This window comes from Apodemus sylvaticus, chromosome 1 (assembly GCF_947179515.1).
Source record: "Apodemus sylvaticus chromosome 1, mApoSyl1.1, whole genome shotgun sequence".
Taxonomy (NCBI): domain Eukaryota; kingdom Metazoa; phylum Chordata; class Mammalia; order Rodentia; family Muridae; genus Apodemus; species Apodemus sylvaticus.
The window spans coordinates 43,364,986-43,388,859 of record NC_067472.1 but is presented as its reverse complement, the minus strand read 5'-3'; positions in this window follow the sequence as shown (position 1 = coordinate 43,388,859).

Sequence of the window (23,874 nt, the reverse complement as noted above, 5' to 3'; positions counted from 1 at the left end):
GTTTCATAAACACTCTGAATTTAGTAATTTTCAAAAGGGTATATATGTTTTGGAATTGTCAAAAAGTAGAATTTGAAATCACATTTTGTTTCAACTCAAACTGCAGAAAATGGTTTTACCATGTATGCTCTACTGAAATGGAGGAGGCTTGCAAACTACTACTAATAAGAAGAACAAAGGACCTGTCTTCTGCTCATGTTGGCCATATCAGATATTGTTGTCAAATGTCCAGGAGGTATACTAGCTGTCTAGAAAGAGTCAAGTAGCTAAGTGCTGCTCCTTATTGACTCTCAATAATATTCTTTTGAGCATTGCAGAGGAGAAGCACACATCCATTTCTGCATCCATCCACCCAACAGAAAATGTATCAAGAAATCCCAGAGCAGCACAGGATACGTCTTCGTAGTATACATTGCTCTATTCTCAGACTTTTGGTGCTTACCTCAGTGTTTGATATGCATTACATGGTTCAAAAAGTACTCAGTAAATGAATGAAAGTACCTAGTGTAGACTGAAGCTGATCATGAACACTGCCCATTGGTGAAGTCCAATATTGTCTTCTTGAATCTGTTGACTGTAATAGAGTGGATACAAAGAAGAGTAGAAAATAAGTCCTCAGTGACAGAGGCAAATAAGGGCTTATTAGTTTTATATTTTGCATAAGGGACTATGTAAACAACAAGAAAGGATAGTAAACTGATTTAGAAGTCAAAATAGTTATTGCTTGAAAGAAATAAAAGGGGGGTAAAAGCCAATGTGCTTCTTCTCAGGGAGTAATGCGTGATTAGGAAATCTGCTGCTTGACACTTTTTGTTAATGAATATAGTTAATGACAACACATGTTTGGTAAGTGGTAATAATAGTAGTAGCAACAACAACAACAACAACAACAACAACAACAACAATAATAGAGTTTTTCTGGGGAATGTTGGATATTAGTTTTATGCCACAAGGAAACAAGGTGATGCACGGTGGATGACTGACTAATATTGATGCAGGTGCTGGGAATGAGGCACTAAATGGTGTGTCCTCAGGGATCCATGTCACAGACTCGCCATAAAGAAGAATAGTGTCGCTGGGTGGTGGTGGCTCACGCCTGTAATCCCAGCACTCTGGGAGGCAGAGGCAGGTGAATTTCTGAGTTCGAGGCCAGCCAGGTCTACAGAGTGAGTTCCAGTACAGCCAGGACTATACAGAGAAACCCTGTCTCGAAAAAAACAAATCAAAAAGAAGAAGAAGAAGAAGAAGAAGAAGAAGAAGAAGAAGAAGAAGAAGAAGAAGAAGAAGAAGAAGAAGAAGAAGAAGAAGAAGAAGAAGAAGAATAGTGTCTTTTTTAATACTATCTGAGTAATCTTTTGGGGCCATATTGAGTACTAATCAGGCAGTTCATAAGGGATTTCATGGGAAGAGAGATAGAACTACTGTTATAAAAGAAACTAATAGAATAGAAGGGGTTAAATATGGTAAAATGGGAGGGTGAGGTAGGAGAAGAAAAATGCAAAAAGATAGTTAACATTAAAGACCTCTTTAGAAGTCGTATGGGAACCTACTCCTGTAGAAAGTTCCTAAAATACACACATAAGTGCATATAAAACGTTTAAATGGAGTTGTTCTATAATTGGGCAACAATGCTCCTCTAACATACTACAAGTTAACACATAGCCCAGTGCCAGGAATGGGGCACTTCTTTTGGAGTTTTTGGCCTGTTAGGTTCTTTACACATTAAATATTATAGGCTATTGCCAATGTTGGTTATTTTCTAGAACTTAGTAGTAAACCCTATTGCTGAAAATTCTACATATTTGAATCATAGATTATGGAGAAACTAAAGCCAGTACTGACCTGAAAGCTTCATTCTACTATCTAGCTTTTATAATGCTTTAAGGCACTTCTTATGTTATCAGGGTACAGAATTAATCAGTTACCCTATTTTGAATCCTATGAGCAACACCAACTACCAGCCTGGCCAGTCATACTCAGTGATGCAATGGTAACATAAATATCGTGGAGTAAACAGCCAATTTTTGGTTGGATGGAATCAATCACTCCACAAGAGGAAATCATAGCTAATATTGATCTTAGGGTCAGGAACCTATGGCATGACCTAAGTCATAGGACTTACAGGAAAACCTGCTACTATTGGTAAATGGCCATAGTATTAAACCATTTCTTCTCCTAATGGCTTATCATTATATATAGAGAGGGTTGTAATTTTCATTCTGTATCAGGGAAGATTTTTTTTTTTGGAGATGATGATTAACACAAAGAGATCCAAAAACTTGTAAGATATAAAACATAGGACACTATAGACAGCTCAGGCTGAAACTGGACATCATAGTCCATTCCTTCTCCTCCAAGCTTAAGAGCAACTGTGGAAGAGGAGGCAGAACTATCAGTGGCATTTAATGATTACAAGGAACTAGTATTTTCTATACAAAACAGGAAAGTTACACATAAAGAGTTCCCAGTGTTTGTGATAGCATGCACATGACCCACACAAGCTCAAGGCAGACAAAGTAACAGCATGAAGGGAGTAAGGGGCATGCAGTCCAAATCCTAGCTAAGAGTTATTAGTAAATGACTTTTGGAATAGTGTTAGTTTTCTGTTTTTTTTAAATTAACTTATTCTCTCATATATTATATCCTGATGGCTATTTCCCCTCCCTCCCTAAAGCTCCCACCTCTTCTATACCCCCCCCCAACATCCTTCCTCCCCATCTATTTCTCCTTCGAGTTTTCTTTAAGTTCTAAAGTCTAGTGGATTGTCTGCCATTCAGTGGAGGTCTATACATCCAGTAGTAAATGGGAAGCACCAACTGTATTTGTTGGCATACAAAATATGGACCCAAAGTTAGGTTGAAAGGGGAGGACTGGTGGATCTGGGAGGAGTGGGGTCAGTAATTGAATATGATTTACAGAAATTATCAATGAACTAATGAAATCAAGAAAGAAAGGAGCAGGAGGCAAAACATGAAAAACAGTTCATAGGTCATTTTCACCTAAGAAATTTATATTGGTATTAATGTGCAGGTACAGTTAAGGCAAAACTGGAGAGTTTTGAACCAACACTCCTCAAAGACTTCAGGGATATTATGAATTAAATTTAGAGGATCCAGATATGCTTTTCCTCTTGGTGAATTCCAATATTTCATTCAATGCTCAAGTATATCTCACTTCAAAATTTACAAAGGTATACCTGTCGATAATTTTACTTGCTATGGCTATAAGGAGCTCTCTAGCCATAGTTTTATATGCTTAAAATGCCTCTCATAGAGAATGGGCAATACTGCCTCTTAAATAAACTGAAATTTCTCCATTCAACCATTCATATCCAATATAGTCTTGGAACTATAACAGTTATATTTGTCCATAACAGTGTGCTGAGTTTATGTGCTCTCTCATTCCAGAGTTGCAATGGATGCAATAGTGCTCTGAGATGCTGAATCATTGGGTACTAGTCATACTATCTCCTCAATGGTCAGTCATAGAAGAGGGGCTTTCTCTCCTTATAATGTTAACTTGATGTTCTAAATTTCCCCAGATTGAATTGGAGGAAGGATGTGATGATTTTTCAATAGATAAACCAAAGAAATTATTTTCTAACTATGAAATACGTAGTACATTTAATTACTCAAGAAAGACTATTCTGGGGACTAAAAGTACTAGGTGATGTTTATATCTGGAAATAGTTTTATAATATAACCTCTATGGGAACTAGAAGAAAAAAATTAATCTATATTCTACTAAGATTTTTTTTAAAACATGTCTTCTATAAATTAAGATGGTTAAGCACTGGACATGACAAAAACTCCATCCCTAATATAAATAGCTGAAATAGGAAAATAGAAGTTCATTTTAGCTGGATGGAAAGATGGGCAATAATTTATGTAGGGCATAGGATGTTAGGAAGGAAATTGGGATACTAAATTACTTAGGGATAGTGAAATTCACTTTAGCAACAGTGTTTATTTGGGAAGGTATGCTTCATATATTGAACACTGACTATCTAAGATAAGCTGAATGTTATACTATTTAACAACACTAATCAGAAATATTAGTTCCATTTTATAAATGAAGAAATACAACTTTTGATTGATGAACAATATTGCCAATATTATGCACCTAGTAGGTCAGTATGGATGGGAAGGCAATAACCATAGTAAGCCACTGGGAAGACAGGTAAAAGACTTAATGAAAATTATCTTGGAATACAATGAACCATTCCATCATTTATCTTACCTTCTCATTGCTGGGTACTGTTAGTAACACTGTCCTCCATTCCAGAATTCTGTCTGGTCATGCATTTCCTTAAAGAGGACCAAGCTGTAACTCCACTTTCCCCATCAACATCTATGTACAAAGAGTAAGATGATCTCGCCATTTTACTGAGAGTAAATTGCTTTGGTCATTATTATTAACTTCATATTCTTGAAAAATCTGAACCTTACTTGAAGTAATGAATGATATCTCCAACCTATAACTCAGTTCATTGAGATAAGCACTTCTCATGTAATAGGAATCCTATGCGTTGCATGCCTATGAATTGTCTGGATCTAGGTCTCACCCCATTTTGTTCTTAATATAGTTTAATTTAGCCCAAAGTTGGCTTTATGAAATATCACAATGAACCTAAAATCATAACGTGCATGATTTCAGAGTTACTTCCTAAAATTGCTTTACAATCTTTATCCACTTACCCCAAATACTGAAAATTATTCATAAATAAAAAAAGGAGAGAAACTTGAGGTAGTATCCTAGAAGGGATTTCTAAGGAGAATATAGGTTTATTTTACAGCCCTTGGGCAAACAGCTTATAATCTGTAAAGAATCTTTGGGCTGCAAAAGCAAGGCAAAAAGAAAAAAATTGCAATCAACAGCAATTCTGAAGCTGCAGAGGGATTGGGTTTCTCATGCTCTCAGCTCCGCCATCTACTTTCTAGTTAACACACCTCTGCCAAGGACTGCCACACTGCCACAGATGTGACCCTATGGTAGAGGGAACTATGTGACTGCATCTTGTCAGAGTATGGTAAAACCTGGTTAGAATTTGGAATATATATATATATATATATATATATATATATATATATATATATGTGTGTGTGTGTGTGTGTGTGTGTGTGTATAAATATATTTATATAATCAAATTATTTATATATTAATTTTATTAATAATTAAAGTGAATTATTTTTGTATAGGTTTCTATTTTTTTACAGTATATTTAAAATGGATTTTCATTGTATCTCCATTGCATCTGGGACTCTGAGACAACCTGCTCCCCACTGTACCTTAAAAGGCATTCATTATTGAAAGGAAGTTGAGTTGCATTACTTATTTATCATTTTTCTCAGACCTTTTATAAACATGAGCAGGTTCATGTTTGTCTCTACCGTTACTTCTTGGTTTCTTACAGAGAAAGAGAGCTCAAAACACATCCCCCAAAATTCTAAAAACATCCTTTTACTGAAGCTGACTTTAATGAGGCTCATTTCTTCTTATTTGAAGGACTTGGGGATTTATTATACCCAAGTAACCACATGAATTTAACTTAGAAGCTTCTTAAGAACTTTCTATTAGAAAACATGCATCAAGAAGATTGGGAATGGGAATCATCTGTCAGTTTTTTAGGCTTTAAATAACCATAAACTTCGTGTGAGCAGAAAATGAGAGGTGAGTCATGTCACGAGCTGAGAGTTCTGTGTGTATCGGCAACTTCTTAAGAAAAAAATTTTCCCTACAAAGATATTCTTTCCATAACTGAATGTATTCCAGTGACAAACTATTTATAGTACTAATTCATACCAAAAGGGAGTAGTTGTCTTTTCAGTATATTTGCGCTATAATCACTGTCTTTATACATGTGGATGAACTGTTTACAGAAGCATCCTGACAAGCATGTAGGTTGCAGTCCTCTGGAGCTAAGTAGCAGTGAGATTTGGGGATCTTTCATTTTTGTAACATAGTCCCCGTGACCCTCAGAGGGATGTATTTTCAAAGAGAAGTTGGAATGCAATGTCTCCAATGCTAGGAGAAATGTATACTCAGACAAACTGGGTTAGGCACCTTCTCTTCTTCAGTATCTTGGCACTCAATTCAGTTCCCAGAACCCAGACAGTCTTAGGGACAGGAATGAGATAAAAGTTTCCCATTAGCTTGCTTGCCATAGGCCTTTAAAGAAATAGATTGTATGCCAACTTGAACTAGTAATATTTTTTCTACACTATAATCTTTGGTCAAAATTATATTTTTTCTTTAAGAGATAATACTGCTTTCACATAAGCAGCTTATGTTCTACAGCGTTTTAACTTAAAATTTAGGAGAGTCTTACACAACACCATTGTCTTAAAGATAAGACACCTTCTAATGTCTCCTGTGAAATTTCAGTAGAGAGATGCATCTGCACAATTACTTCAGAAGCATTTAACTTTTTCTTTGGCAGAGAAGTGTCCAAGTTAAATGCTCATACTTGATTTCAACTGAAAGATGCTCCAGCTTCAGACACACTCAAATGTGGACCTTTTGATCTGTTGATGGTATAAATACATACAGGGCACTTGGGAGCTAATTAACCTGAAATCTGGCTATGTTGTTCAGCAGACAGGGCTTGGGTTCAGCTTTACAGTGGAATAAAGCAAGATGATATCTCAATTATCGTTTCACTCAGGAATATTGCTTTGAGTGCACACCCAGCTCTTGCTTAATGACTTTAACTCTTCTCTGAAAACTCCACCAGTCTATAAAACACTGTTAATTAAAGAATAATGTCTTATTAGTTTTCAAAGAACAATATGTGAGGAATTCCTTCCCAAATCATAGACAGAGGCAAATATAAGCCAACGATGTCAAAAGATTATAATTTTAAAGTAAATAAATAAAGCCTTAATTAAAGTACAAAATAATAACTCCCCAAAGTCAGGATTCCTCAGAAGTTGGTGGTCAATGTGATGAGGTATAGAGGAGAGAATTATTCTTTGGTAAGATGAACTTCTCTCTTTATTGCTTCACTCACAGATTTTCAATCTGTGTTCTCATGATCAACCCATGTTCAGCAAGCACTTAAAATAATATTCATGGGATTAAAATATGGCTCAGTAGATAAAGTGCTTATCATACATGTAAGAGACCCTGGGTTTGAATCCCTCGAATCTATGTAGATATGTGATAGTGCAGATATCTATAATACTAAGTCCTCTATTGGAAGATAGGGGGCAGGAATACGAGATCCTTGGTAAATAAGTAGACCAAGGGAGGGAGAAGGGAGAGGGAGAAGGGAGAGGGAGAGGGAGAAGGGAGAGGGAGAGGGAGAGGGAGAGGGAGAGGGAGAGGGAGAGGGAGAGGGAGAGGGAGAGGGAGAGGGAGAGGGAGAGGGAGAGGGAGAGGGAGAGGGAGAGGGAGAGGGAGAGGGAGAGGGAGAGGGAGAGGGAGAGGGAGAGGGAGAGGGAGAGGGAGAGGGAGAGGGAGAGGGAGAGGGAGAGGGAGAGGGAGAGGGAGAGGGAGAGGGAGAGGGAGAGGGAGAGGGAGAGGGAGAGGGAGAGGGAGGAGAAGGAGAGGGAGAGGGAGAGGGAGAGACCCTGTTTCAAAAAAGAAGGAAGGCAAAGACCAAAACCCAAGGTTGTCCTATGACCTTCAAGTACACACCCACATTCATTTACTGAATACACACACACACACATGAACACACACACACATGAAAACACACATGCATGCACATATACATGTGTACATGTACGTGTGAGCACACAGACACATGTATCATTATGATTCTTGTATTCATTCAAAGATAATGGTAGAACCCAGAAGTATTCTAAAGTTTGAGAATGTTGAACAGTATTAAGTAGGCAATAGATGATCGTCAAGCAATTAGACCCAAGTATATATGATATACAATGTTTGGTTATAGCCTTAGCCTTTGTGATGGTTAATCTTGGATGACAAGTTGACTGAATCTGGAATCAATTAAGCATTAAGTCTTTGGGCAATCCTGTGAAAGCCTCTCTTGATCAGACTCCCTGAAGTGAGATTGAAGCAAACTTGCATGAGAACAACATATTCTAGTAGCAGCCCAAGAGAAAGGTCAAGAAAGGATGAAGAGTTGACATGTGCCTGATCAGCCATGCTCTTTCTGAGACCTTTCTGAGAAGGTCTTCTCCCATTGCTATAATATTCCATCACCAATACAGCCCAGCTTCTGTGGGATTCTGATGTAGACTGAAGGCCCACAGCACTACAGGAATCCCAGAGGCCTCCAGTGCTAGATAGGATTTCTGAGAGAGATTTGTGGACTGAACAAATATTGCATCCTCAGCATGTCTAGTGTGAGAGTACCACTGTTGGACTACCTGGACCACTTCATATAAGCCAATCTAATAAATCTCCCATTAATCTCCTTTTAATATAGATTGTATGGAAGGGTATGATCCACAAAATATGGGGAAGAAGAACTGTAGGAGCTGGAAAAATTGAAGACTCCAGAACACAGCCTTCAGATTAAACTAAGCAGGAATTATAGGGGCCTACAGAGACTTTCTGTGGCAATCACAGGCTGCATGGGTCTGTGCTAGGTTCTTCGCATATTTGTTATGGTTATTTAGCTGAGGGTATTTGTGTGACTTTTAACATTGGAAGTCGGGGTGTCTCTGACGGTTTTACTTGCTTTTGGATCCCATTTTCCCTCACTGAGTATCTCCATCTAGCCTTGTGTTTAGTCTTATTGAGTCTTGTTATGCCATCCTTCCTTGATATCCCTAAGAGAAATGCTCTTTTCTGAAGGGAAACAGAGTAGCAGTGGGTGTGTGGGAGAGGGATGGTAGGCAGGAGAGAGATGGGACTGGGAGGGTTTCTGATGGAGAAGAAACTGTGGTTGGTATAAATTGTGTAAGAAGAATAAAAAGAAAAACAAAGAATGGTATGAAACAATTACCTAGACATGGGTCATGGATTTTTCTGAAACCAGACATATGAGGTATGCTGCATAGATGAGAGATAATATGATAATCATTTAGATTTTATTAATAGGCACAGGGTTTTAAGAAGAAAGAGGAAGAAAAAAGACTAGAGTAATCATGTGTACGATTGTAAAGTCGTCTAACAAAGCCATCACAACTTGGGTTTCCAAAGGGAGGAGAGACTGCTCTAAAGACATGGCATATGGTTAGGGAATAAAAACTTCACCATTGAATCTCGTGCTGGGCTTGGTGCAGAGATGATGGAGCAGAGGCTGATGAGGTCTCCATCCGTGTTTCCAAGCATGGACAGGATAGAGTTAGGCAAATGTTCCATTAAATCCTTTTTCTTTACTTGAGCATTTATGTCTCAAATGCCTGACAGTTAAATTTGCCTTCAAATGTAGCATTCAAGATCAATCTTTTGTGTGACAGTACATCTTCCCACAGAAAGTCTCAGTCAACACAATACTGAGAAGATCAGTAGTACTGCTAACCAGGATGTGCCAGCCGTGAGATGTCTCTTGTACCCATGCCCTGTGTCAGAGACATTCTTTTCTTAGACACAAGCAGAAGATTTTGAGCACAGTCACTTGAACTCCCCAGTTCTCCTGCTGGCAGACCCTGTCTAGGACAAAACTCCTCTTCGTCCAGTTTCATTTCAGTTCTGAAGTTTACAGGGTTGACATTCCCTGTGTTTTTTTGTTTGTTTATTTAGGCAAGAGTTATTGCTCCTCGTGGCTTTGCTTCAGTTCTACAGTTTATTGTGTTGTTTAAAGTTAAAAATAACAGGAAAAAAACTTGTGTGTTTTTGCGTTTTTCTTTTTCCCCCCTCATTTCTTAATCAGCTTATCCAGACCTTGACAGAAAGCATTCATAAACTGGGATTTTTCTTCCTTCATGGATGAAAAGATTTTAGTGTGTCAGGAACTTTCCCTTAGCATATCATCTTAGGAGTTCCATCGTCATTCCTGGTTCATCTGCACTTTTTCTTTCTATTTCTGGCATACAACTGAAATGATTTTGTGGGATTTTTTTTACCTTGTTAAATATAGTACCCCCTCCTTTTCTAAATTCATTGCAATTGAGCATGTCATTTATCCTTCTGCCCATTTTTCTTATATTAAAAGGTCTCCTGCTGGAATTTAATTTCAAGTTAAATCTTTACCCCACCCTCAGGCTGTGAGACTGAATTAAATAAATCCCCCTAAAAGTAATAAACCACTCTTAGCTGTGGTCTTGTGATATCAGTTGTCAGCCTGTCAGAGCAAATCTGAGTGTTAAATTCATTGCCTCAGCTAGCAAGGCAGGAATCAGCATACCCAAAGCCCAGGGTATCAGAAGGCTACAGTCTTACCCTCCTCCTCTCATCAACTACTTAAGCATGCTGGATGTATCTTTGAAGATGATTTGTATGATGACAGTCTTTCATATTTTATGATGAGAGTAAAACATCCAGGCTCAGCTTCTGCTGTTAGAATGTGCTTAGTAACACTGCAAACCTGGGTGATCTAGGAACAGGAGGGAGAATTATTTCCGTTTACAGGGGTGGGAGGGTGCAGAGTGGAAATATTCTAGAGGAGACTGATGGAGCTCAGGTGAGTCAGGACTGTTTCTACCTATGACTGAAAGGTAGATGATTTGAGAAAGGGAAAGAATAATGACGTGTCATGAATTTGTTATAAAATACTTGCTAGGAAATTGATTCACTGAACATGGCCAATCATATATACACCAAACAACAACAACAACAACAACAAGGGCAACAACAAAACACTTCATAAAGAAGATACTGCCATCTTTCAAGACTCTGTGATATGGGGACACAGGTAAATCATCTCAGGCTCAATTTATGGATGTGATGAATAAAAGATGACAACTGGTTTCAAACCTGTTGGCTTGTCATTTGATGGACTGATTAAAAAACTTGTTTATCCTTAAAATACCAAGCTTATCCAAAAAGAAAAAAATATTTTAAATAAACAAATAAAGCAATGAACAACCAAATCCACAAATGTTGATTCCCCCATGTTAAATTCTGAAGAATTACCTTTATATAAACCTGCCCAAATCAATGCTGTCAGCGACTTAGTGTTTTTATAGAGCAACAGGACCACTCACGTTAGCATTCTCCTCTCTATGGACAATTGAGATATTATCTTCTGTGGGGATGTAACTGCAGAAATTCCCAGAGGTGCAGAGATGAACACACTTCTCTGAATAAGATTTTAGTGGAAAATTCTGAAATGTGGAAGAGGATATGCATCTTCCAGTAAGTATTATAGTTGCAAGTCTCAGCTTTCCGTAGACATCTTTATCCATTCAAACATCATGCATATTTGTGGCACTAAAGGCTTCATGATTCCTCCATCCCTTTCTCCCAACATTGAAAGAATTCATATTACCTCCAGCCCCCAAACTGGAAATAGAAAGAGTTCCATGGAGAACATAGGTCTCTCAGCTAGTTTGAAGTAATATTAGAAGTAGAATTATGCCATTTGATTTATATTGCATGCAAACCTTCTGCAAAGTCATATTCCCTTTATCCCTGTGAAATGTAAGTGAAGACAGAATAATTTTGAGTGTCTTGTAACAAATTTCTAGTGCATCATATATAATTCTTTATAGAGTGGGGTTTTAAGACAGTTGGATATGCTCTCATATGTGCAGTGTCATTATTTGATCAGAAGGCACGTTATTTTGTATTTAAATCCTAGGCTTTATTTTTAAAATTTTTGGAATTTAAGTTTACTAGCATCCCCTTCCTCCTGTTCCCATCCTCATCCTGAAAGTGAAAGGAAATCAGTGAGGTGGTCAGTAGAGGAGGGAAATCTCAAAGACCTGCCAGGGAGTCTATGATAGTGACTGACTGTAGCTGAGAGTTCTAGCAGCTGGGGATATGAGCTGCTGAGCCTGAAGTGGCCACCGTTTATAGCTAGGCAAGACTCCCAGTGGAGGGATAAGGATACCAATCCACTCACAAAACCTTCCATCCCGTATTTTTCCTGTCTACAAGAAGTGCAGGGACAAAGATGGAACAGAGATTGAGGGAATGACCAATGAATGACTGATCCAACTTCAGATCCATCCCATGGGCAAAAACCAGTCCCTGACACGAATTAATGATACTAATTAATAAAGCCTAGGATTTAAATACAAAATAATATTTGCAGACAGGAGCCGAGCAAGCATAACTGTCCTTTGAGAGGCTCCACACAGCAGATGACAGAAAGAGATGCAGAGACCCACAGCTAAACATTACCTGAAACTTGTGGAGTCTTGTGGAAGATTTGGAGAGTGGATTGAGGCACCCAGAAGGAAATAGGGACTCCACAGGAAAACCAACCAAATAAACTAACCTGGACCCTGAGGGCTCCCAGAGATTGAGTCACCAACCAAAGAGCATGGGGCTGGACCTAATGACCCCCACTTCACACCCCCACCCCAGCTCATATGTAGCAGCTCATATGTAGCAGCTCATATGTAGCAGCTTGGTTTTCATGCTGTTCCCCCAACACCTGGAGGAAGGCTGTTCCTGACTCTCTTGCCTACCTGTGGATCCTGTTCCCTTAACTGGGCTGACTTGTTTGGCCCAGTGGAAGAGGACATGCCTAGTCCTGCAGTGACTTGATGTACTAGGTTGGGTTGGTACCCAGGAGAGGTCTCAAAATTCTCAGATAAGAGGGGGACAAGGGTGGGGACTGGCCGCATGAGTGGGGATCGGGAGGAGAGCTTGATTATGGTCAGGATATAAGTTGAATAAGTAAATAAATTAATGGAAAAACATAAATCTGAATTTAGTGTATTTTCTCACTTGGATCTCATTGCTTATTTAATAAGGTATCATGAAAAATGACTTGCTAAGAGGTGGGGCTTGATGTCTGGCCCACAGCTCATTTTTTCTCCTCTCAGCTTCTGCAAATGTTCTTTGTTGGGGAATGTGGTTTCATCTAAATCCATCCCTCCAATCCACGTATTAATGACTTGGTCCCTAGTGTGGTAGGTTATGAGGACTCTAATCTTTAATGAATCTAATATTTTGTGGATTGATGGGTTACTTGGAGGTATCAGAAACTTCAGGAGGAGGAGACCAGTTGGAAGAAGTAGGTCACTGAGAATATACCCTGGAAAGGGGACTTTGTCGCTTGCTTTTCCTTTACTCTCTTCCTGGTTTCTGACTCCAGGAGATGAGCTGCTTCACTCTAGGATATACTCCTCCTGTGGTGTTCTGCTCACCACAGGCTGAGAAATAATGAATCAAGTGCTTAGAAACGGTAACTGTGATTCAAAGGTAAATCTTCAAGTTCCTTTATGGGGAGTTTTGTCACAGTGACAGGAAGGTAACCAACAGAAAATAATGTTCATTTGAGTTATTCACTAATTTCACAATGATAGCACTTAAACTACTTCATTTAAAGCATGCATTTGAGAAGTCCAGAGACAAGTAAAACTGCTAGTATATACAGACTCAAGCTACCTTTTATCCCTGCTATTCATTTGTTCTGATACATGTCTTCTCAACATTCTCAGGTATTTTCTCCTGTGTATTTGATGTGCCATACATCTATCTGAAAAATGAAATCATCAGAAAATATCAGTTGAAAGAACTGATACAAAATATCAGTTGTAGCATGTTCTTATGTTCAGCCAAAATGACAAGGATTATGGTCACTGAGTACCCGCCATTTTTCTACAGACTGATACCTCGTTGCATAATACCACTGACCATACATAGAGTCAAAGTCTTGAGGTACTAGTGTGGGGTGTCACCTTTGTTGTAAGAGAGATAAGCGTTGTATGATATCCATAAAGTTAGAAAATAGCTTTTATATTTGACGAATATGGCTTTCTTAGGAGAAATTCTCAAGACAAAAGAGAAAATGCCTTATTATTTAAAATTAAAATATACTTTAATTATATGCAAGTGTGTGTGTGTATGTCTATGCGTGTCTCTCTATACAAATATAACTTTATATTTTACCTTCCATAAGCCTCTGTTCATGATGAATTACTTTGTATTTTGCAAGTAAACAATAAAACTCCCTTTACTCATAAAGCAGTTATTTTGCGAAGAGTCATGGGTTCGATTTCTGACATGCTGTATTTTATTTATATTTTAAATTGAAAAAGTCTATTATTTGGAAAACATATCTACCAGTTTTCAGACACTTAGACACAACACTAGTTTGGAAGCTAAGGATGTATTTCTAATTTATAGAAGGGATGAAGTTCTTCTTTTTGGAGAAAAAAAGATTAGTGCTAGCTCACCTTGTATTCTCAGTGCTCTATCTTGGGACCATGCTCAAGTGTTACTGTCTTGTAGGCATCTGTCAACTCCTCGATGATTAGAACAAAGAATTTCATTCCAGTTAAATGTGAGGGAGATGTCACAGTGTCATTTCCCTCTTCCACAGATGCTGACTGATATCTTCTGTAGATCATAAAGCCTGTGCTCTTAAAATTAATTTCCCCATATAACAATATGAGACTTTTCTTTACTGTTTTGACAGATCTGGGTACATATTTCAGTAATCCTAAATGAAATGAACATGGAGTGTGGGAACTGGAAGAAAATTTCTAGAGCATTATATCCAGGGATTACAGGTTCAGATGCCTCCAAGGTCAGAACTAATGTGAACATGTGAATGTGTGGGTTTAAGATCATAGGGAGGTGCAGAGACATCCCTGAAGCAAGGGACTGAAAGAGGTGCCCAACTCCAGCCCAGTTCTGACCAGAGAGAAGAGACTTGAGGGAGTCAGCGCCTGCCTGCACCAACTTCAATTTATGGAAGCTAGAATTAATCCTTAGGTCCCCCGTGACTGTGCTTAATCCTACACTGATCACTTTTGCGGGACGGTGAAATGTCATCATGGAATTTCCTGGTCACAGAAAAAAAAAAGCCACAGAAGGCTCTGAGCTTCCCTTGCACTCAGCCGTCCTCATAGAGCTGATTAAGGTCTAAACAGAGCTTCAAAAGCGTGGGAAAGAGCCATCCCGCCATTTCTATTCATGCTGTCTAGTACTTGAAAAGGGTGTAAGGATACTATAAAGAATTTCTTCATGCACCATGCATTGGATAATGTTGGGTAAAGGTTGTGTGCCTTTGACAGGCTGTATCACTTCAGGCCTTTTGCAGAATTCAGTGAGTCTCATGTCTCTGAAGAGCACCTCAGGTTTATTTAACCTGAAGTGGGTTTTTGCTTTAAAAAAATAAAATTTTTGCAAAGTGTTGAGCACAATGCTTGCTCACGCTTTGATGATCAGAAAATGCAAGTTTTCTACCCGCTAGGCTCTAAACCCTCCCCTCCTTCTTTCTCCTGCATCAGGGCCTTTAACTTTTTAAAACCAGTTGGTAATAAATTGGTCTGCATTCTATCCTTTTACTCCAGCTGGGATTATCAACAGTGTTGTGAGTTTTGTTTTGTAATACACTGCCAGATGAATCCTTTCATATAACAAAATGAATGTAAACATGTTCTTTAAGGAGCATCCTGGGAGACTACTACCCTCTAGTTAAATAACAATTTGTATTCTTCCAAGCACATCACCATCATTATCCTTATTTTTGATTAATGTATCTTCTTTCTTTGTCTCGTTTCTTTAAAGAAAGTAAGATGTTACAGAAGGGTTCTCAATGTGATGGGGTCTTTAATGCTTTTTTGTAGGAAATCTGAGTCTCTAAATTTAATACTGGAGATTCAACAGTGTGGCTAGGCTGTTTGGCTACCATTTGTCCATGTTTACAGAATGTTCCAACTTACAATCCCATTGGCTTCTCAAACAACAAAACAAACAACAAATAGACATGCCTAATCTGGATTCTGCTTCGAGAAACTACAACACCTTAGCAATTTGGAAAAAGTAAACAAATTTGGTCAAAGGTCTTGTACCACTTCAATGCGTGTGCGCGCACGTGCACACGCGCGCGCGCGCGCGCGCGCGCACACACACACACACACACACACACACACACACACACACACACACTCAAAACAGTAAACAGGCATGGAACAGCTAAAGAGATAGGGAGGGTGCATGGCAGCTGGGAAGACTCCTCTCTCGGGGTCATTGTGTAGGTTGTCCCTAGACACAGTTTACCAGCAGTCAAGAATACCAGCCTATTTCCCTAGGAAACTGAACTTTATTTGGAACTTAGCATTTGTTATGTAATTGTCTCTTTATTGTTAATACTTTGAAGGTCATAGTTTTAAAAGGTAAAAGAAGCCATCAATAGTCATACATTGTCTAATATTTCATACACATATACAATGTGTTTTGATCAAATCTATTCATAATCCATCCTCTCTGTCCATATTTCTACCACCTCTTTTCTCTGTGTGTTTTGCTTTCTTACCTACATGTGTTCTAATCTTTCTTGCTCCTCTCTTTATCGTTCTGCTACCAGAAATTCAACTATAAACTCAAGTAACCTGGGTGCTCTACTTAGACAGTTGCAACTGGATATAGAAGGGAAAAATACGTGCGTGGAGATATGTGTCATTGGTGTCTTTCCTTAAATGCATGACTTCATCCATGACTAGTCCTTATGCTGGTTGGCAAACTTGCCTTCCTTCTTCTAACACACTGTTCAGTGTCTTAAATGATCATTTCCCTCTTTCTTTACATACTACTCACTTTCCCCCACTTTCTCCGTATTCAAACTACAGTCTCTACTTCTGGTTTCAGCCCTGAAATAATTCTTACAGGGCACCATTGCCACAAAAGGCTTTTAAAAGGAGTTAATGCTTTTTGGTCAAGAACAGTGCAAAAATCTTTAAACCCAATAAAGACAAATTTTATTTCTTCATTTTCTCTTTTCAATGTTCAAAAGTCAAACATGTTTGCCATTATCAAGAAATCATATGCATAGCTTTTCCTGGTTAGTATTGGAAGTCCTGTGTCTCTAGAGCGTTTAAGTTGTGGACAAACTGGGCTTGTTTATCACTTCAGTGGGGAAATAACATACCATACAGGCAAAAGCAACTGATGTGAAAACAGATTATGAACCTCACATGACTGCCTCCTATCTACCATACCTTTGTTTATATCAAGAAACACAAGCACATACAACACAAAAATAGGTTGCACTTTGGGTTATTTTGCTGAAATATTTATCTGCAGTGTATTCTTTTTTTCCTGATAATGGGAAAATTTTCATCTTGCTTAAGTTAATGAAACTGCATGCTACATTTTAGAATACAGGGGTCCAAACATGTGAAAGCCTATAAATACCTACTGCATGTAGTAATCCCAAGTCACCAGTCCCTAAATGAACCTAGAGCTCAATTTTCAATCCTGATTGACTTAACTATCTTGAACTTTAATACCATTTGCTACACTTAGAGAGTCTTGATGTGTACTGAGAATTTTGTTTTTCTTTTAAACACAGCAATATTATAATAGTATTTTTTAATTCTGGGTGTGAAATATGGGGCTCCTTCAGATTGTGCACAGCAGGTGACTATGATTCGCCTCATGCTCTAGCAGGGACATAATTTTGCTAGCTGCAAATAGTTATTGCAAGAATGTGATGTTTGGAATTCTAGAGAATTTTCACAGGATCTATAAACACTACAGTCCTCATAATTGGTGGTTGGTTGGTGGTTGGATACTCTTGGTTATTGTTTGTTGAGATTTGGCAAGAAGTCATGCAGAAAGAAATGGGAAGAAGAAATTACATATTCTGACAATGAAGATCATACTTGCTCCAAAGAATATGATACCCTCAATCAGCAGGAAACAGTCTAAAGATATTGCTATCCCCTTTCCTGCCCTGACATTATTGAGGGATTTCTTCCTCTCCCTCTCTCTGCCCTCTGCCCTTATTTCTCTCCTACCTAGTGTTAGGGCCTTGAAAGAGAAGTAGAGGGGTAAAGAAGGCAGAAGGAAAAGAACCCACAAAGTAGCCAAATGTCTGGCTACATTGAGTAAATGAGTGAGTAAATTTTATTGACTTGTGAGTGTTCTGCTATCTGAGAAGATAACCTCATCTTTTTGTAAAACTTTGGCTAAAATTTAAAACCTGACAGTATACAGGAGTTACTGTGTGTGTTGTGGGACATGTTTTGGTATTGGTAATTATGGTAATTATTTTCTAAAATTTTTTGCTTCTCCCTATCAGGCCAATCAGATTTCCTATTATATGTCTTCTTCTAATTCTATTCTTCCTTTTATTATGAGTAAAAAATGCATAATTGCCTACAACAGAAAGCAGAAATCTTGAAATTTTTCTTTCAATGGCTTCTCCTCCTCATATTCCTGCCCCATTAATTTTGTAGGCTGTAATATGGCTGGACCCAGTGACATGATGACGTGGCACCCTCAAAGGCCTGCATTCAGGGACTCTGAAAATCTGAGATGATAGCTGTTACTGTTAAACTACTAAGTGGCAGCTTTTTATGCCCTATAGGTAAAATAACACATTTAACTACCATCATCTTTTCTATTTACTATTTCATTATCAGAATCTGTTCAAAAAACTTTTTTTTTTTTTTACCAAAATTGATTGTTTGATGGATTGATTTCCTTTTTCCTTTTTTTGTAATGGCAATTTAGTATCACCTTATAACGATGAGCTATAATTTATTCAAGTATATGTATACATGTGTGTGTATTTGTATTTGTATATAGATGGGTGTGTGGACAGGAGATTGATATCAGGTTTGGTTCCTCAGGAGACACCTACCTTGTTTTTTTGGGGATGGGGTTTTCCATTAGGACATGGGACTTGCCAATGGGTATTTGTTGGCTAGCCATTAAGCCCCCAAGGCCATACTGTCTTCTCTGAAGTACTGGGATTTACAAGAATGTGTCATCACCATGCTCTGTTTTTACTTCGACTTTTTTTGGGGGGATCTGAACTCAGGTCCTCATCTTGATCAGCAAGTGAGCTATCTCTCCTCAAAATTTCTCTATGGGAAGCCATTAACTTTATTATATATTTCTAGTGGCAAAAGTAAGCTAAACTACAAATTAAGCAAGTATTTAAATAATAAAGTTAAGATTTACATTGTCACATTTTCTCTATTTGAGATGCTGATTTAGAAATTGGGAGACACACATATAAGAAAATTATAATTAAGTCATCTTTTCTCATTTCATAAGAAGTGATAAAGTTAAAATAAAAATAATTTCAAAATATCAAGATAAGTAAGTAGAATTATATTTGATTTGTAGAAACAGATATTTCATAAAAATAAACAGTATTTTGTTGGATTTATAAACTATGTCATTAATTGTTCTTTAAATTTCTATTGGTAATGTGAAGTATTAATTAAATTATTTAAGTTTAGGACAGAAAAGAATTTTTTAAATTATATAATTACTCATATTTTAACCCATTAAAATTTTGTGATTATATATTTTAAAAATAACTTGTTATTTTATAAATAATGAAAAGAATGGATGTAATAGATATCTGTATAAAATGTGAATTTAGCATAATGCTGAAGGTTTAGCCTAAAGCTGAAGTTTTAGTATAATGCTAAGGCTCATGTTTGGACTTATTTCTTTCCCCAGGAGAAGTATGCACAGTGGTTTGTGAATGAGTGTGTGGGATTGTTTATCTTTTGCATATTTTCAAGACTTTGAATTTGTATAGAAATCTATATACAGCTCCAGGTACTTTAACCTATCTTAACATGTTTTATGTGTCACTCTGTATTTATCTATCAAATGGTGTTTGAGGGAATCGCATTTCATGACTGATGAGTTTGCTTTGGGGTTAGATGTGATAAGCTTATTTTCATTTGTTATTTTGATCTTTATATTGGGTTAAGTTTAATTTTTTATTTGTTGTTTTGATCTTTATATTGGGTTAATTTTAATTATTATTTTGTTGTAAGGTGGAATCAATATTGTTTTTCCTCTTTTCGATGATGTGCTGGCCTCTGTTAATGAAACGATGCTAGCAGTGAAGCTGGCAGACATAATTCTTTCAATTTAAAGTGTCTCTAAGAACATTTCACCCAGGGAAATATTTTGAAACTGTGTGAAGCTGAAGCCATGCCTGCAAGCATTTCTACTGACTATCACTTTTCTAGTCTGAGGGCTGGATATGTTTTTATCATTCAGTGTCCTAATGCCTTAAAACATTTTTTTTCACCCTCAGCAGCAAAAACACATTTTACAAATGCCTGTTAGTAGAGCAAACATTTCAACCCAAAACACATTTAAACTGTTAAGCTCCCTTTCTGAACCAAATGTTTTGCTTTGCAAATGGCTTTTAGATTTGCCTTAATTCAACTCGATTTTTCCTTAAATACAACTGTGAAGGTTTTATAGATTAAGAACCCCCTTCTTTATGAAATATAGTTACACTTTAGACTCGGGTTGACAGGTACTTATGACACATCTTTGTGCTGTCTTTAATGATGGGTGCTGACTCCATGATAAATACTGTCCATGCCTTTAAGGATCATCTTATATAATGAAAAAGACAGAAATAAAATCTAATAAATCCAACACAATGTATCAAGAGACAGTTACAAAATAACTAACTAGTCAATAAATAAGTTCTTTTATGTAGAAATTCTTTAACAGGCCAGGCAATATTGTGGTTATACCACATATGATAAAAATGAGAAAGATACAGGGAGGGGAATATTTCTATTTGTTGCTCATACAAAAGAGATTAGGACAAGCTTTCTGAAAATAACGTCAGAACTGGCACATGACAATCGGTATTACATAGATGAAAAAATCCACCGTGAGCACATACAGTCTGGAAAAGCCCTGTGTTCTGGAGGAACACGAACATGCATTGGCTGTGCATGTGGTAGTAGGTAGAGGGCTAGAACAGAACAACAAAGATCAGGTCCTGGAGGATGCTATTGTTACCCTGCTGCTGGGGTGAAAGTCTGACATTTCCAGAAAGCCTTTGTCAGCAGGCTTTCCCTTACTCTAGCCTTGCCTTGTTAGCTCAAAACTTCTAAACCCTCTACCCGCAGAATGTCACCTAACCTTGGTGAGATTACAGGTTCAATATACTTTCTTCTGATAAGAACCTGTTCAGAAAGCACCTGAGATCCCTGGGATGCCTCCCTATGCTAATGAGGTATCTCAGTACCTTAGCCTTCAGCCAATGACCTTTGCCCTCTTTGGATATTCAGGCCTGCTTCCCTAAAACTATATAACCTTTGATTCACAGTGACCGATGACCCCAGGGAGAAGGAAGACCCATAGACTATACTAGAAATACACAAGATCAATAACTTATGCTGGATCTTAATATTCATCTGGGGTTCAGCTGCTTACTAATTCAGTGATAATAAATGTCTGCTTTTTACTACCTTAATAACCCTTAAAAAAGAATATCAGATAATCTTCAATGAACTGGAAAAAGAACATTCAGCAAATTATACAAGTAATATATTGCTACTTAGCTGTAATATGACTTCCTGACATTGAAAAAGAAAGTTCAGATGTAAATGGGTTAGATTTAGTCTCACCACATACTGGTTTCTTCTATAACATGATGCTTTGGGATGGTTTTTGTAAGGGTTTTCTTTGAAACCTTTGATTTAGATTTGGAATAGTCTTTAATAGTGTGAGGCTTTTCTTTGACAACTTTAATTTAGGTTGATCAGTAGGGATTCACTAAGTAGTATATGGAATAAGTTGGTGACTCTCAGTTTGCATTATGCTTCATGTGACACAAAGGCAAGTCAAAATAGCAGGAGTACAGTGAACCAATAAGGTGGGAATAAACATCTACTATTTGGTCATATTTTTATGATATAAATAAGAGCAGAATTTTGTAAAAATCTATTTAAAGCACCTATCTTTTGGAGGGGATTACATAAAACTCTTTTAGTTTCCTCTAGCTGTAAGCTGATGAAAACAAAGGCTATCCACTTCATAATGAATTTATCATTTTCCAGTTAATGAGTGACCTGTGAAACCAGCAACTGAATGCCAGACTGAACTCTTGAGTGGTTTCATTTGTGTGCCATATAGACTTCCAGTTTTTCAGAGAGTTACTTGATAGATGTAGTCTTTCATTGAAGACCTTGGAAAAAAACATTTTATACACCAAATGAGGAAGTACAAGACCCTCAATGGAGCATTCTTGGTATGGATAAAGAACAGTAAAATGTGCCTGAATTTGAGGACAGAGAGTTTGTAAGACCCACAGAACAAAGGCTAGAGTTATGTAGGAGCTCACCTATTGATTGTCCAGTATCAGAATGTATGAATTTATTAACTTAATGGGTACTCATATATATGGAATTGGGATGTGTTAAAGACAATGGGAATATGGGAATGGGTGGTACACTGCTAGGGAAATATTTCTGCCTTTCTGAATGTTATGAGTACTGTAAGGCTATACAGACTTTTAGATTCCTGGCATTGACATCCTTAGATTCTAACAAGAGCAAAGAGAAAATGTTTGAAAAAATTCTAGAAATTCTCTGCAAATGTAACATTTCAATTTTTTAAAGGGCAAACAGAGGGCTGAACCCAAATAAATGAAGTGGTCTTTAATACATCTTATTGGAACCTCTTGAGCCTTCATAGGTCACCTTAGGGTTTCTTTTCCATTTGTATTATTTGAGCATTATTGCTTCCTGTCTTGTCTGTGTTCTGTGTGGCTAACAATGGTGATCCTCGTCTTTCCTGAAGGTATACAAACTTTTTCTTTGTCATCATCCCATAATAAAGCAGAGGCCCATTTATTTATTTATTTATTAGTTTTTTTTAAACTCATGTAGTCAAGGTAAATATGGTAAGTATTTTATCCATGAAGTCAGTTTCTAAAGATTTATTTCTTTATTTTATATATGTGAGTACATTGTCCTATTTTCAGACATACCAGAAGAGGACATCAGATCCCATTACAGATGGTTGTGAGCCACCATGTGGTTGCTGGGAATTGAAGTCAGAATGTCTGGAAGAAGTCTTTTATGTTTAAAATTTACACTATATTGGCTACTATACATAATATAGAGATGAATGAAAGTGGATGCACGAGTGTGGGGAGATTATATTCTGCCACAGTTAAGAATGATTCTCAGTACTGGAGAGATAGCTTAATAGCAAAAAGCATGAACTGCTCTTGCAGTTCATAGCACACCTGTTAAATTTCCAGTCACACCAGTACGAGGGAATAGAATATTCTCCTTAGCCTTTCTGGGTGTACCTACACTCATTTGCACATACTCACCCACCCATCCATGCACATACACATACATTATAACAAAAGTTATCTTTAAAAGGAAACCTTAGAAATACTGATTATCAACTTGAATCTCTAAAGAGACAAACATCTGAGCACATCTGTAAGAGATTTGGCTGATTGAGTCAGGAAGGGATACAAAGTGTGGGCAATATCACTCTATGGTCTGGGCTTCCACTGTGAATAAAGTGTTGAAAATAAACTGAGCACAAACTGTCTGATTCTCCCTGCTTCCTGATTGCGAACTCAATGTGACCAGTCACTCCTGTCCCGGTTGCCACACCTTCTTTGCAACGGTAAAACATACCTCATGGACATGTAAGCCAAAACAGACCTTTCCTTCATTAAATTTTTTTTATGACTCCCTATTTTCTTTTTTTTCATTTTGTTTATTCAATATATTTTTATTTACATTTCAAATGATTTCCCCCTTTCTAGTCCCCCACTCCCCGAAAGTCCCGTAAGCCCCCTTCTCTCCCCCTGTCCTCCCACCCACCCCTTCCCACTTCCCCATTCTGGTTTTGCCGAATACTGCTTCACTGAGTCTTTCCAGAACAAGGGGCCACTCCTCCTTTCTTCTTGTACCTCATTTGATGTGTGGATTATGTTTTGGGTATTCCAGTTTTCTAGGTTAATATCCACTTATTAGTGAGTGCATACCATGATTCACCTTTTGAGTCTGGGTTACCTCACTTAGTATGATGTTCTCTAGCTCCATCCATTTGGCTAAGAATTTCATGAATTCATTGTTTCTA